Raw genomic sequence first — 15,716 nt, forward strand, 5'->3', positions numbered from 1 at the left:
CTCAATTTTTTAAATATTTTATTTATTTATTTGCAAGCAGAGAGGGACAGAAAGAAGAGAGAGTAGGTGTACTAGGTCCTCCAGACACTGCAAACAACCTCCAAATGCATGCACCACATTGTGCATATGGCTTTATGTGGCTACAGGGGAATCAAACCTTAGGCTTTGCAGGCAAGCACCTTGGTGGTTTGAATCAGGTGTCCCCCATAAACTTAGGTGTTCTGAATGCTAGGTTCCCAGCTGATGGATATTTGGGAATTAATGCCTCCTGGAGGGAGTGTATTGTTGGGGGCGGGCTTATGAGTATTAAAGCCAGTTTCCCCATGCCAGTGTTTGGCACACCCTCCTGTTGCTGTAGTCCACCTTATGTTGGCCAGGGGGTGATGTCCACCCTCTGCTCATGCCATCGTTTTCCCCTGCCATCGTGGAGCTTCCCCTCGAGCCTGTATAAATAAATCTCTTCCCAAAATAAATCTCTTTTTCCCAGAAGCTGTTCTTGGTTGGGTGATTTCTACCAGCAATGCGAACTGGACTGCAACAGTAAAGTGGTACCGAGGAGTGGGATTGCTGCTAGACACCTGACTGTGTGGCTTCAGCATTTTTGGAGCTGATTTTCAAGAGGAATGTGGAAGGAGTTGAAACCTTGGCCTAAGAGATGCCTTGCAGTGCTGTAAGTACAGCTTGATGGACTATTCTGGTCTGAGCTCCAAGACCTGAATGCAGTAAGAACTATGGACTGTGAGGTTTGGCTTATGAGGGTGAGAAAAAGCTTTGCCTGGACTGGGCTAGCAGTTTGTGTGAGAAGCTTGCTCTTATGCCCATGTCCTGAGAAGTTGTGCAGGGTTGCTTTGCGTAGAAATGAACTGGTGTGAGCAGAGGGATATGGCACAGAAAGAAAAATCTTTGGGTGAACTGTTGCCCGTTCAGCTGCAACTGATAGATTACAACCTTTGAGACTGGGCTAGCTGACCTGCGCTGGGGCAACAAGAAGAATGTAGACTCTTTTGAAGGGGCCTGAGTGCTCAAGGAGTCCTGTTCTTCAAAGTCTGCTTTATTCCCCCTGGATTAACAAATTGGCACCCTACCTGGTATCATGGAGTATAAGAAATGCTGGAAAGAGGGTCATTGAGTTTGCAACACGGTCTTGTGTTTTGGAAATGGCCATGGGCAGTGTGAAGCGGGTTTGCTGGTTGCCTGCATAGAGACCCCATGGGGCCATGAGGACGAACCGTGGCTTGCAGTGGAGACCCAGTGGAGATGCCGGGACCATGAGATGGCTGCCGAGGAGCTGCCGGCCCCGATGAAGTTTTCCAGGACTGTGAGTAGCCTAGCTGGAGGGGTGGAATTGGAATGCCAGAGACTTATTGCTGGTTAGAATTATCGGACTTGAAGATTTGTCACTGGCTAGAGTTGCTGGACTTGAAGCTACAGAGTTTGATGTTTGCCCTGGTTGTTTAAAATCTTGTATTGGTTGAATGTTTCTTTGCTATGCTCAATGCCATCTTTTGCAGTGTGAATATTTATTCTGTGCCATTATGGGTTTTTTGAGGTTATTTTTTGGTATTATGGCTCAGTTAAAAGATCTTGGACTATGGGGATGTATGAACATCATTGGAATTGATGAAAACTATGGGGATTTTTAAAATCAGACTGAAAGCATTGTATTTTACATCATGTATGGATATCAGTTTATGGGGGCCAGGGGCGGAATGTGGTGGTTTGAATCAGGTGTCCCCATAAACTTAGGTGTTCTGAATGCTAGGTTCCCAGCGGATGGATATTTGGGAATTAATGCCTCCTGGAGGGAGTGTATTGTTGGGGGCGGCTTATGGGTATTAAAGCCAGTTTCCCCATGCCAGTGTTTGGCACACCCTCCTGTTGCTGTAGTCCACCTTATGTTGGCCAGGGGGTGATGTCCACCCTCTGCTCATGCCATCGTTTTCCCCTGCCATCGTGGAGCTTCCCCTCGAGCCTGTAAGCCAAAATAAATCTCTTTTTCCCAGAAGCTGTTCTTGGTTGGGTGATTTCTACCAGCAATGCGAACCGGACTGCAACAACCACTGAGTCATCTCTCCAGCCCAGCCCAGACTAATTTTTAACACAAAGAAAGTAAAAGTAAAATTACAAATTACATAGAACAGCAACAAAATGACTACTACAAAAGCTTTGTGGGACAGAAGTAAAGCTACATTCTAAGAAAAATTAGAAGCTATAAATATAGAAAAATTGAAAGTGTTTATCTCAAGAACAAAAGGATCACAATCAAGCATGGCAAAGAAACATTGTAAGCATTACACTAAAATATCAGAAATTACAAAAGAAAATAATTGGCAGATTTGACAAAAAAAACTTATTTTTCAACTTTTGACAAATAAACCATGAATAAAAATAAAATACAAATGACAAACTAGGGAGAAACATGTAACACATGGAAGAAATGTGATTATGACTTAGCACATACAACCATCTTTAAAATCAACAAAAATAACAAACATATCAATAGAAAAGCCAATGAAGATTAAGCATAATGTTCACAGGGACAGAAAAATAAAAGACATTATAAAGATGAAAATAATCTTAGCATCAGTAATAATTTAAAATGCAGCAGAGATAAAAGAGTATTTTTCTATGAAGTTTAAAAAAGATTTAAAGGAGAGATTTTGCCCCAAGATGGCATAAAAATGAGGAACTGGTACTCTCATCTGCTGCTGATACAAGTGTAAACTGGTATAGATTTTATTTTGGAGGGTTGCTTTGAACAATACTTTTTAAAAATTGAAAATGGGCTGAAGAGATGGTTTAGCAGTTAAGGTGCTTGCCTGCAAAGCCTAAGGACCCATGTTTGATTCCCCAGATCCCACATAAGCCAGATACACAAGATGATGCATGTGCAAGGTCACACATGAGCGCAAAGTGGCACACACATCTGGAGTTTGATTGCAGTGGCTGGAGGCCCTGGTGCATCAATTCTCTCTCTCTCTCTCTCTCTCTCTCTCTCTTTCTCTCATAAAAAATAAAAATTAAAGAAAACAAGGGCTGGAGAGATAGCTTAACAATTAAGGCACTTGCCTGCCAAGCCTAAGGACCCAGGCTCAACTCCCCAGAACCCATGTAAGCCAAATGCACAAGGTGATGCATGTGCACAAGGTCACACATGCCCACAAGATGGAATTCGATTACAATGGCTAGATGCACTAGTGTGCCAGTTCTCTCTCTCCCTCTGGCTAGCATGCCTAAGGCTCAGGGCTTACTACCTAGCACTGCATACATCAAGTGAGGTGGCTCAAGCCTGCAATGCCAGCACTTGGGAGTTGGAGGTAGCAGAATCAGAAGTTCGAAGTCACCCTTGATTATATAATATGTTTGAAAGTAAATTAAATTAATGCTAAATAAACAAATTGGAAGACTGATTAGAAGGCTCTAGAGTTCGAGAGGAAGGGAAAGAAAGACTAATGGAGCTTAGGACCCTACCACAGGTACACTACCACAGGCACAAAGGACACTTTGCTACATGCAAAGTGAAATACTCTGCGCGCTGAGTCCACTTAACAGCTGTCTTGCTTATAGCAAATGAGAGGCCTGAGCATCGCTGCCATTTCTGACCTGTGCAGACTGAACTCACTTAGAAAAGAACCCCATTTGTCAGCATTCCTCTTCTCTCCGCCTCCTGAGTGAAGTTATCATGAAACAAGCTTTCAGAACTGTGGACAGACCTAGGGCATTCTTGTGAACTGCATAATCTAGGCTGTCCTTGAAATATGTATATGAAGATAGGTGTGGTAGTACCTGCCTGTAATACCAGGATGATCATGGGCCAGCTGGAAAAACACACAGAGAGAGGCAGAGATAGAGAGAAAGAAATTGAGATTTGAGAGGAAGGAAGCACATCTTAGGACCCACAAAGTCTTAAACTCCTAATAATTGCCCTCAGAGAGATTTAAAAACACAAACATGAAGGGAACCAGAGGAAGCGGGGAGGAAACAAAAGAGGATAAGAGCAAAGTACATAATATGTATGTATGAAAATGTCATAATGAAATGCATCATTCTGTACAAGGACTATATGTTAAAAAAATATATATATATATACAAAGAACCTACAAAAAATACAAACTTGGGCTGGAGAGATAGCTCAGAAGTTAAATGCACTTGCTTCCAGGATCGATTCCCCATTACCCACATAAAGCCAAGTACACAAGTGGCACATGCATCTGAAGTTCATTTGCAGTGGCAAGAGGCCCTGGCATGTCTATTTCCCTCTCTATCTCTCTTTCTTTCCCTTTCTCTCTCTGTCTCTAAATAATAAAGAAAATATTTTTTAAAAAGATACAAGCCTATCAAAAAATAATAATCAATTGAGAAAGGAAATGGCTCTTGGAAATTAAAAGACTTATCTGAGAATTACAGCAGTTAAGGTGCCTGCCTGGGAAGCCTAAGGATCCAGCTTTGATTCCCCAGTACCCATGTGAGCCAGATGCACAAGGTGACACATGTGTCTGGAATTGGTTTGCAATGGCTTGAGGCCCTGGTGCATCTAATCACTCTGTCTCCCTCTTTCTCTCTCTCAAATAAATAAATAAAATATTTTTAAATCCCTTTTAGGGCATATACTATTAATATATTGAAGGAAAAATACATACTTATCGCAATAGATACAGCATACTTAGATAAGATTCAAAACTTATTTATTAAATTAAGTTAGACCTGGACATGCATATCTAAAATGTCAGCACTTGGGAGTCTGAGGCAAGAAGATCGTGAGCTTGAAGCCAGCCCAGAAAACATAAAGAGATTCTATCTCAAAATGACAAAAAAAAAAAAAAAAATTGAAGGCTGGAGAGATGGCTTAGCGGTTAAGCGCTTGCCTGTGAAGCCTAAGGACCCCAGTTCGAGGCTCAGTTCCCCAGGTCCCACGTTAGCCAGATGCACAAGGGGGCACACGTGTTTGGAGTTCGTTTGCAGAGGCTGGAAGCCCTGGGGAGCACATTCTCTCTCTCTCCCTCTATCTGTCTTTCTCTCTGTGTCTGTCGCTCTCAAATAAATAAATAAATAAAAATTGAATTAATACAAAGACAGGGGCTGGGGAGATGACTCCATGGGTAAAATGCTTGCCTCACAAGCATGAGGACCTGAGTTCAGATTCCCAGCACCCACATAAATGTTGGGAGTGCTGATATGTGCTTGAAATCTCAGCACTGAGAAGGAAGGATACCTGGGGCTTGCTGGCCAACTTGTTTAATCAAATAGGTGAATTCTGAGCTCAATAAGAGACTCTATGTCATAAAAATAAAGTGGAGGGGCTGGAGAGATGCCTCAGTGGTTAAGTGTGACTCCTGTTCAAGTATGAGGGCCTGAGGGGGCCTGAGACTGCCCAGATTTGAATCTCCAGAATGAACCCACATGAAACAGCTGGGCATGGCCACATGTGCTTATAATACCAGCCCTACAAAGGAGCAGAGACCTGGAAATTGCTGGAGCTCGAAACAAAATGGCAAGCTCAAGGATCAATACGACATCAATAAGGACCAGTAAGAGACATTGGCTTAGATAAGATCTGATGAAAGAGTGATGGAACCGAACTGCAGACAAGAGCACACCCACACATGCAGGAAGAAGGAAAGCAATAGAAAATACTTGCCGTCAACCTCTGCCCTCCACATACATGTGTACATACAAGCACGTGCTCCTGCACACACCTACACACATGAGTCCACACACATATACATATGCATATACAACATACACACACACGCACACATATCAAAAAGGGAATACAAGAGATAAGGTAGTTTTAAGTTTTGAACAAGATACAGGAAGTGTGGCTCCAAAGCTAAATAGCAAGTGTTATTGTATGGTCAGTTTCTCAGCCTCAGTGTAGGTGACAGTGTCAGCCAGATAGTTTTCTGCTTCCAGGTTTTCCTGTGCCTGCAGGATAGTTAGCAGCATCACTGGCCACCAACACATTATCTATCATCAGTACATACCCCTGGTAGCATTCCCTCCCATCCAAGGCTGTGACATCCCAGAATGTCTCTAGAGATTGCCATAAGTCTGCCAGAGACAAAATTACCCTGGGTTGGGAATCAGTAATATAGATGTACAGATTAATGTGGACTGATCTCTATTAAAGGCTTAGCAATGACCTCTGTGGTATAGTATTAATGAGTTTGACTTCATATGTTACCTGAATATATATGTATGTAGGGAACTCGCTGCCTACTTTTTAGATAGATTTTCTTTGAAATTGAGCTATAATTCATGCCACTGTCTTTTTTTTCTTTTTTTATCCACTGTCATTTTTAACAGATTTTCTAGACAGAAAAATGAGAGAATGAGGGCATTGCAGGAGATTGAATTTCATCAAATGTCAATTTTGCATGTATGGTACTCTGTGAAAGGCTCAAAAATTTGAGGATGGATGATAGTTATATAGACCTAATAAAGTGCTGTATCACTTTTATATATTCTCCTTTTGCTTTTGTTTTTTAAAAATATCACATATTTCGCCAGTTGTCCTTAGTTTCAGTTGGGCCCCTTCTGAGGTATGTTGGGGCAGCTCTCTTCTTAGGATCTGCATCTATCTGGAAAAGAGAAGCAGATTCTCCAACGGAGAGTGAGTTAGCACCCAGAAAATTGAGATAACACTTACTTTTTTGATAGACAGTTTGATAGGTGTAGGCCCTCTTATACCCCGTGATTGATGGTAGCTTGATATTGTAGAGTGGGCTTGTGTTTGGGTGTGGTTCTGACTTGTTTCCCAGCTCCAGCTAAGGGTCTAGTACCACTGAGTGGATCAGTTAGCCAAATCAAGAGCAATTGATTCCTCACCATGGCTGTGTACCACTATTGCACTTGTATGGGTATCACATCCGGTTAATTGTTGCTACTTAGGTTAAACAATGTGTTGCTTGGACAGATCTTGGTCACTTCCCCCAGTCGCCTATGTAGCACCTTCTGTCACTAGACACGCTGACTGTCTGGGGACTGACTCTCTCCTGGCTTCCAGCCATGTCATTCCATTTTACGTGTCAGCTGCGTATGGAGTCTTCAGCAATAGGGTCTTACCACTGGCCTTTGGTGGGTCATCAATTACTCTGACAGAAGTCTGTCATTGTTTTGGGAAACCTTGTAGGTTTCTTTGATCAAAAGCTCATTGTGGATTGTAGGCCCAAGCTGGAAGTGGGGGTTACAGGTCAGTGTGCACTAAGAAATTGAGGAAAAAGATAACTAATATACAAGAGTTAGAGAGAAGAGAGATAGAGGGGAGAGGGGGAGAGGGAGGGAGGGAAGATGTAGGAGATTTAGGTCAGTCTTGATCCTACCCTCTCCAGTGTCTTGTGGTTCAGGTGTTTCCTGTAAGGGACTAGTGAAGGTTCAGTCATTTGGTCTGTCTTTTAGGAAGTAGAATTTTATGGTACCATTGCCGTTTGGGTCCGGATTACTGTTTTCCACCCTTTGATTCCCTCCCCGCCCTCCCATCCATCTTATTGTCTAGTCCATGAGGTGCTTGCTGGGTATGTAAGGCATCTTGGGCAAATTCAGGTTAGGTGTTGCAGATGAGTGAGACTATGTGTCGATTATTTTTCTGTGATTGGGTAAGTTCGCTGAGAATGATCTGTTCCAGGTTCAACCATTTTTCCTCAAATTTCTTTATGTCGTTTTTTCTTACTGCTGTATAGAATTCCATTGTGTAGATATACCACATCTTTGTTATCCATTCTTCTAATGATGGACATCTGGGTTGATTCCAGCTTTTAGCTATTACGAATTGAGCTGCTACAAACATGGTTGAGCAAATCTCTCTGGCTTTTGGTTTGAAGGTTTTAGGGTACATGCCCAGTAATGGTATAACTGGGTCTGTTGGTATTTCTATAGCCAGCTTTTTCAGGAGTCTCCATATTGCTTTCCAAAGTGGTTGTACCATCCTGCATTCCCACCAACAGTGAATGAGTGTCCCTGCTTCTCCACATCCTCGCCAGCATTTATTTTCATTTGACCTTTTGATGTTGGCTATCCTTATTGGGGTAAGGTGGAATCGGGTGATGTTTTCCTGTGAACTGGATACCAGCACAAAGGGGAAGGAGATCAATTCAGAGAAAAATCAACTCCTACCAAATCAGAGAGCCAGAGCCTCAGAGGCCCCCAACACCTCAGCACTGAAGCAGACCAAAAATGAACCCAACATGGCTCAGGGAAATCTTGCGGAAGAGGGGGCGGAAAGAATGTCAGAGTTACATGTTGGGTCATGATTTTCAGAGACATTTATCATACTAATAACTGGGGGCTAACTCCACAATGCACGACCCATTTTCAATAATAAGGAGGGTCTAATGGGAGGGGGTAGATCACAGATGAGCCTAAATAATGGTACCAAACTGCCTGTATTTACTGAAAAGAAAACTAATAAATTAAATTTAAAAAAAAAAAAATTAAAAAAAAAATATCACATATATTATACATGTTTAATAGACAGATAGATAGATAGATGATAGATAGATAGACAGATAGATAGATAGATGATAGATAGATGATAGATAGATAGATAGATAGATAGATAGATAGATAGATAGATAGATATAGAGATAGATATATATCAATGTACTTACACTAGGCCCTTTATAGCCCTGGGTTCAGCATGCATGGATTCAACCAATTCAACAAAATGAATGTTGACAATGCACTGGAAAAAAATTAGGTCTGAGGCGGGAGAGATTGCTTAGTGGTTAATACAAAGGATCCAGGTTCAATTCCCCACTACCCATGTAAGCCAGATGCACAAGGTGTACATGTGTTTAGAGTTTGTTTGCAGTTGGCTGAAGGACCAGGCTCACCCATTCTCTCTCTATATATATATATCTGCCTCTCTCTCTCAAATAAATAAATAAATTACATCTGTTCTCTGAGTAATCTATGAAAACTATTGATATAATATTTGAATGATATTAGTTATTATAAGTAACCTAGAGATAATTGTGAGTATAGGCAATACTATGTCACTTTGTTGTATAAAGCACTTAAATATCACAGATTTTGGTACCTAGGGGATGTTGGAATCAATCCTCCCATAGATGCTAAAGGATGACAGTATTACTTTGCCATTATCACGGTCACTCCCCCACCAAAAAGAAAAAAATGACAAGGCATATTTTTAATTCAGAACCAGATATAAATAAAATAAAAGTAAATTTTCTGAATTTGAGAATGAACACCCTACTCTAAGCTAAGGAAAACAAAATTTCTTTTCAGGAAAGGAATAAAAACAGGCCCATGGAATTTTGTGAGTAATTTATGTTTCCAAAGGATTTCAACATTAGGTCTAATTCCCAGTTTCATCTTTAACTTGAAGAATTTGTATTCACAGTTAAACCAATGGTGCTTGTTGAAAGGTATACCAGAAAATATACAGTATGTGTGTCTATTCTTGCAACACTTTTGCTTCTTGGGTGCAAAGTCTGCGACATTTCAGTAACTTATGGGCTTGGTTAGAGATTGAAAAATTACTCAGTTAATCAACATATTTATGGAACACTGCTCAGAACTCTGTGAAACAAAAATAATTTATTCAGATAGCTGAACTATATAGTCCTCTTTCCAAACAGGTGGAAAATAATCCTGTGGGGAAAAAAAAGAAATCCTGTGCTAAAATTTCAAGTAGGATTTTTGTAATTTTTTTGCATTTTTGAATTTTGTAATTTGCATTACTTCATTACAGTTTTAAAAGTAAAATGATACCTTTCAAAATTAATAAGTTTCACTTTTTACATTCTTTATTGAGATCTTCCATTTGTTTACTCACCTTTAATTCATTTATATCTCTTTTGAGGCTTGTAACATTTTCTTCAGTTAAGTTAAGCCTTCTGTCAACAGCTGAGTGCACTAAGGGACAATTCTGCTCTACTTCATTGATAGATTGTTGGTTTTTTGATGGTGTGCATCCAGTTCAGCAATTCTTTTGATCAGAGTCACATTAGTTGTTGTGTTCTCATTTGGGGACTGAATTTCTGTTGATTTCTCTATCATTTCATTGGAGGCTTCCATTGTGGGACTAGGCATCCTTGGTGGAGATCTCTCAGTTTTCTGTCTTTTGCTGGATTTTTTTTTTTTTTTTGCATTGTGGTCTACCCATCTTGGGGAAACGTTTCATTCTATTGAGGGGGAAACAAGTATTTGTCTTTGTAGGATCTTCATAGGGTGTTCTGTTTTAAGTGTGAACTGGATTGGTGTAGGATGGGGTTATAACTGCAGATGCACAGATTGTGGAGATTGCAGGTACATCAAGGTTCCCTGGAGAACTGGGAGCTCTGGCCTACTCATTCCTCTTGCACTTACTCTTCAGCACATGGGATGAGGAGTTGGAGAACCAGGAGCCTGGAAGCTGGAGAACCAAGGGCAAGAGGCCAGCTCTGACAGTGGCCCATGTGCCCTCTGACTCTGGGGAATAGGGATTTGGGTGCCCAGGGGGCAATCAGGATACTAGAGCAAAAGGCCTGCTTCTGTAGCCCACACCCAGGGACCAGGACCCCTAGGCAGCATCAGGGGTACCAGGACCAGAGAACTAGGAGTTGAGGAACTAACTCACTGGCCTACTCACTTTGTGTACACACCCTCCAGAGCAAGGGATCCAGGAACTGGGGACCTGGGGGGGGGGGTCCTTCAAACAGGAAGGCAGACCAAGGGGCTTGCTTCCCTAGAAAGCTCACAGGATCCAGGCAGTCCCAAGCCAGCCATAGGGGAACCTACCTGGATAAGGGAACTGGGAGGAGGTGGGGAGAACAGGAGGATCTGGCCTACTCACTCAGAGCACACACTCTGGATCAGGGGGCTATATTTTTTGAGATACCACTTATGTCAGTTACTTTCTCATTGCTGGGACAAAATAACTAAACAGAAGCAGATTAAGGATGGAAAGGTTTGTTTTTGATTTACAGTTCCAAGGGGGAAGTGTCCATTATGGTTATGAAGGCCTAGGAAGCCTGAGCAAGAAGCCTGTGTCTTCATATCAGAAGGAAGGAAGTAGAGCCAGCATGGCTTGTGAGGCTGGGTCAACACCTCAAGGCCGCCAGTGACACACTTCATCAAGCTCCACTGCTAACGGTTCTATACTTGTCTCTAACAGCACCAGCAGCTATAGATTAAATATTCAAACACAAGAGGCTACGAAGGGCATTTTACATTTAAACCACCACACAATTCACATACCATAAAATTCTCCTTTTTAAGTTGGACACTTAATTATGTTGCATAAATTATGCTGTGCAACTAGTAACATTGTTTAATTCCAGAAAAGTTTTCATTACTCCTCAATAAAAAAGAAAGAAAGAAAAATGGGTGGGGAAGGTGGGTCAGTGGTTAAAGGTGCTTGCTTGCAAAGACTGCTGACCTGGGTTTGATGCCCCAGCCACCCACGTAAAGATGGATGTGAAGTGACATGTGAAAATAAATAAAAATTTAAATTTTTTTAAAAAACAAAATCCCTTGGTAATCATTCTCCATCTTCTGCTTCCCCACAGCCTTTAAAAACCACTAATCTATTATCTGTCTCAATGGCCTACCCATTCCGGACATTTCATACAAACTCGATCACACAATGTAGGGACTTTTGTGCCTGGCTTCTTTTGCCTAATATAAGCCTTTCTGGGTTCATTTACATTATAGCAATAGGTCAGAACCTCATTCCTTTAATGCCTGAAGAGTATTTCATTGCATAGATATGTTATATTTTCTTTATTTATTTTTCAGTTGATAAGATTATTTCCACTTTTGGCCTTTATGAATGCTACTGCTGAGTGTTCATATAATTTTTGTGTAGACAAATGTTCTCAATTCTTAGAAACATACTGGTATGTATGGCTAGATTCATATGATGACACTTGATTTAAATTTTTGAGAAACTGACAAATTATTTCAACAGCAGCTACATCATCTTACATTCCAAGCAGCAATATATAAAGGCTCCAGTTTCTCCACATCCTAATCAGTACTTGTTGCTTCCATATTTTTGTTAAGAATTTTACTTTATACTTACATGTCAGTTAAGGTTGAAATATAAAACTTGTATCATGCAAATGTTCTGCAGGTACGATGTACATTGCAATAAAAACTAGATGCAGAAATAATCAACCAAGGGGTTATGGTTAGAGTTGCTAGAGTGCTTGCCTAGCACCACAGTAAAAGAAAGTGCATGGCAGTACATACCTAGAGTACTGGCAAGTGGAGGTGGAGGCAGGGGGGTCAGCAATGGAGAGGAGACCCTGTCTCAAAAATAGAGAGGGGGTGGGGGAGGAAAGAGAGGTGAAAAGAGAGGGGAGAAAAAAGAAAGAGAAGAGATAAAGAAAAAGAATCAACTGAAATCCATTGCATGGTACAGTCAAACAGATCTTAAACTGACTCTGGTGTTACAAATCTGAACTTGGGGGAGAGGCACAAACATTCTGTCTCCAAACAATGAGAAGAGATAGAACAAAGAAAAGATTTAAACAAATCAACAAACATACATCAACATCACAAAATCCAGGAAAATAATGCAGCATTTTATTATCTGTCTGATATACTTCATACATTGTCCCCTATGTTTACACTGTATTTTATCTGAGCACCTCTGCATAGCATAAATATTATATTACTTCCTTTAATTTTTAATATTTTATGTAATTATTTATTTTTTGGTTTTTTTGAGGTAGGTCTTGCTCCAGCTCAGGCTGGCCCAGAATTCACTATGTAGTCTCAGGGTGGCCTTGAAGTCTTGGCAATCCTCTTACCTCTTCCCCCTGAGTGCTGGGATTAAAGGCATGTGCCACCGTACCTGGCTTTATTTATTTATTTGTTTATTTATTTATTTATTTATGAGAGAGAGAGACAGAGAGATAGAGAATAGGCACAACAGAGGCTCTAAGCCACTGAAAATGAATTCCAGATGCATGTGCCACCTTATGCATCTCTAGCTTTATGTGGTTACTGGAGAATTGAAGCCCGGTCCTTTGGCTTTGCCAGCAAGTGCATTAACTATTAATCCATCTCTCCAGCCCTAATTTTTAATATATGTTTTAATATGTATTTATTTGAGAGAGAGAGAGAGAGAAAGAGACAGATATATATAGAGAGAGAATAGGCTAGGCACTGCAAGGTCATGGATATCGAGGGCAATTTCTGTCTGGGCAGTTGCTCTGTAAGAGTGGTGCCCTTCCTTTGGCTCTTACATTCATTCTGCCACCTCTTCTGCAATGGACCCTGAGCCTCGGAGGGTATGATAGAGATGTTTCAGTGCTGGACACTCCTCTGTCACTTATTCTCAGCACTATGTTGCTTTTTGGGGCTATCTCAGTGGTCACCACTATGTGAAAAGAGAAGCTTTTCTAACCAACAGTGAGAGTAGAATTAATATATGAATATAATGCTTTCAGGGTAGTTTGATGAGAATAATATATGCATTTAACCAGAGAAGAGCAGGTTTTATACCCCTAAGGCACATGGCCTCCCCTGACATAGGCTTTTGATTACACTGGCTTTTGATGTATGCCCTCCCATAGAGTGGGCCTCCAGTCCAAATAGAGAGCAGTTGGTTTCCTCCAGAGCAGACATGCCACTATTGCATCTGTTCTGTCATTTGGCCTGTCTGGCCAAACTTGAGACTTCCATTGTCCACTTTTTTCACTGATGATGACTTATGTCTCTCATAGTGTTGCATGCAGTGCAACTTTTTCCACCTTTTAGTTGGCTGGTCTACAGGGAGAAGTTTTCAACTCAGCACTAGGTTGATTTCTCAGTGACCTTGCCACCCAGGCATGTGAAGTCTTCAGCAATAGGGTCTTACCATCTGTTACTCATAGAAAAACAAGGGTCTTGGCAATCAATAGCTTGTAATGTTTTGGAGGCAACAGGGGCCTCCCTGGCCAACAACTCACTGGAATAGATCTCATCCCAGGCACTGAAAATTTTCTAGTAGCAATCTATGGCTTCTGGATGTGCCATTATCCGAAAAAGTAGGCTTTCATATGTCTTATTCAGAATATCTTGAATTTTGATTGACCCTCCCCCCCACCCTTCTCTTACTCAATCTCTCCCCCTGACTTCGCTTAGGCCTTTCCCCTCCCTGTAATCTGCTCTACTTACATATATACAATACCATCCCCCTAAAGTCCTTTCCTCTCCTCCCTCTCTTATAGCCTTTTTCTAACTTACTGGCCTCTGTTACTGAGTTTTGGTTCCAGCTCACATGCAAGTCTAAAGATTTATAGCTAGGATCCACATATGAGAGAGAACATGTGACATTTGGCTTTCTGGGTCCAGGTTACCTCACTTAGTATAATCCTTTCCAGATCCATCCATTTCCCTGCAAATTTCATAATTTCATTTTTCTTTACCAGTGAATAGAACTTCATTGTGTAAATGTACCACATCTTTATTATCCATTCATCTCCTGAGGGACATCTAGGCTGGTTCCATTTCCTAGCTATTGTGAATAGAGCAGCAATAAACATGGTTGTGCAAGTATCTCTAAGGTAGTGAGAAGAAGAGTCCTTGGGATATATGCCTAGGTGTGGTGTAGCTGGATCATATGGAAAATCTATTTTTAGCTGTCTCAAGAACCTCCACACTGATTTCCATGATGGCTGTACCAGAATGTAATCTGATTCAGAAAGGTTCCCCTTTCTCAGCATCCTCATCAACATTATTGTTATTTGTTTTCTTGATGGTAGCCATTCTGACAGGAGTGTGATGGAATCTGAAAGTAGTTTTAATTTGCATTTCCCTGATGGCTAAGGATGTAGAACCCTTTTTTTATATGTTTATATGTCATCTGTACTTCTTCCTTTGAGAACTCTCTATTTAGTTCCATACCCCATTTTAAAATGAGTTGCTTGATTTCTTTATTTTTTAATATTTTATTTATTTATGAGAGAGAGAGACAATGGGTGTGCCAGAGCCTCCAGCCACTGCAAGTGAACTCCATATTTATGTACCTCCTTGTGCATTTGGCTTATGTGGGTCCTTAGGCTTCATAGACAAATGCCTTCACTGTTAAGCCATTTCACCAGCCCCTTGTTTGATTTCTTATTGTTTAGTTTTTTGAGTTCTTTGTATGTTCTGGTTATTAATCCTCTGTTAGATGTATAGCTGGCAAAGATTTTCTCCCATTCTGTAGGTTGTCTCTTTGCTCTATTCACAGTGTCTTTTGCTATACAAAAGCTTTGTAATTCCATGAGGTCCCAGTGGTTGATTAGTGGTTTTATTTCCTGAGCAATTGGAATTATATTCAGAAAGTCATTGCTTATGCCAATATGTTGAAAGGTTTTCCCTACCTTTTCCTCTAGCAGTTTAAGAGTTTCAGATCTGATGTTAAGGTCCCTGATCCATTTGGATTTGATATTTGTGCATGGAGAAGGACAAGGAACTATTTTCATCCAATTTTCCCAGCATCACTTATTGAAGAGGCTGTCTTCTCTCCAACAAATATTTTTGGCATTTTTATCAAAAATCAGATGTCTGTTGCTTCCTGGATTAATATCTGGATCCTCTATTCTGTTCCATTGATCTACATGTCTGTCTTTGTGCCAGTACTATGCTGTTTTTGTTACTATGGTGTTGTAATGTAGCTTAAAATTGGGTATTGTTATACCACCAGCCTTATTTTTGTTGCTCAAAATTGTTTTGGCTCTTCAAGGTTTTTTGTGCTTCCAAATTAATTTTTGGATTTTTTTTCTATTTCTGTGAAGAAG

This window comes from Jaculus jaculus, chromosome 9, assembly GCF_020740685.1.
Source record: "Jaculus jaculus isolate mJacJac1 chromosome 9, mJacJac1.mat.Y.cur, whole genome shotgun sequence".
Taxonomy (NCBI): Eukaryota; Metazoa; Chordata; class Mammalia; order Rodentia; family Dipodidae; genus Jaculus; species Jaculus jaculus.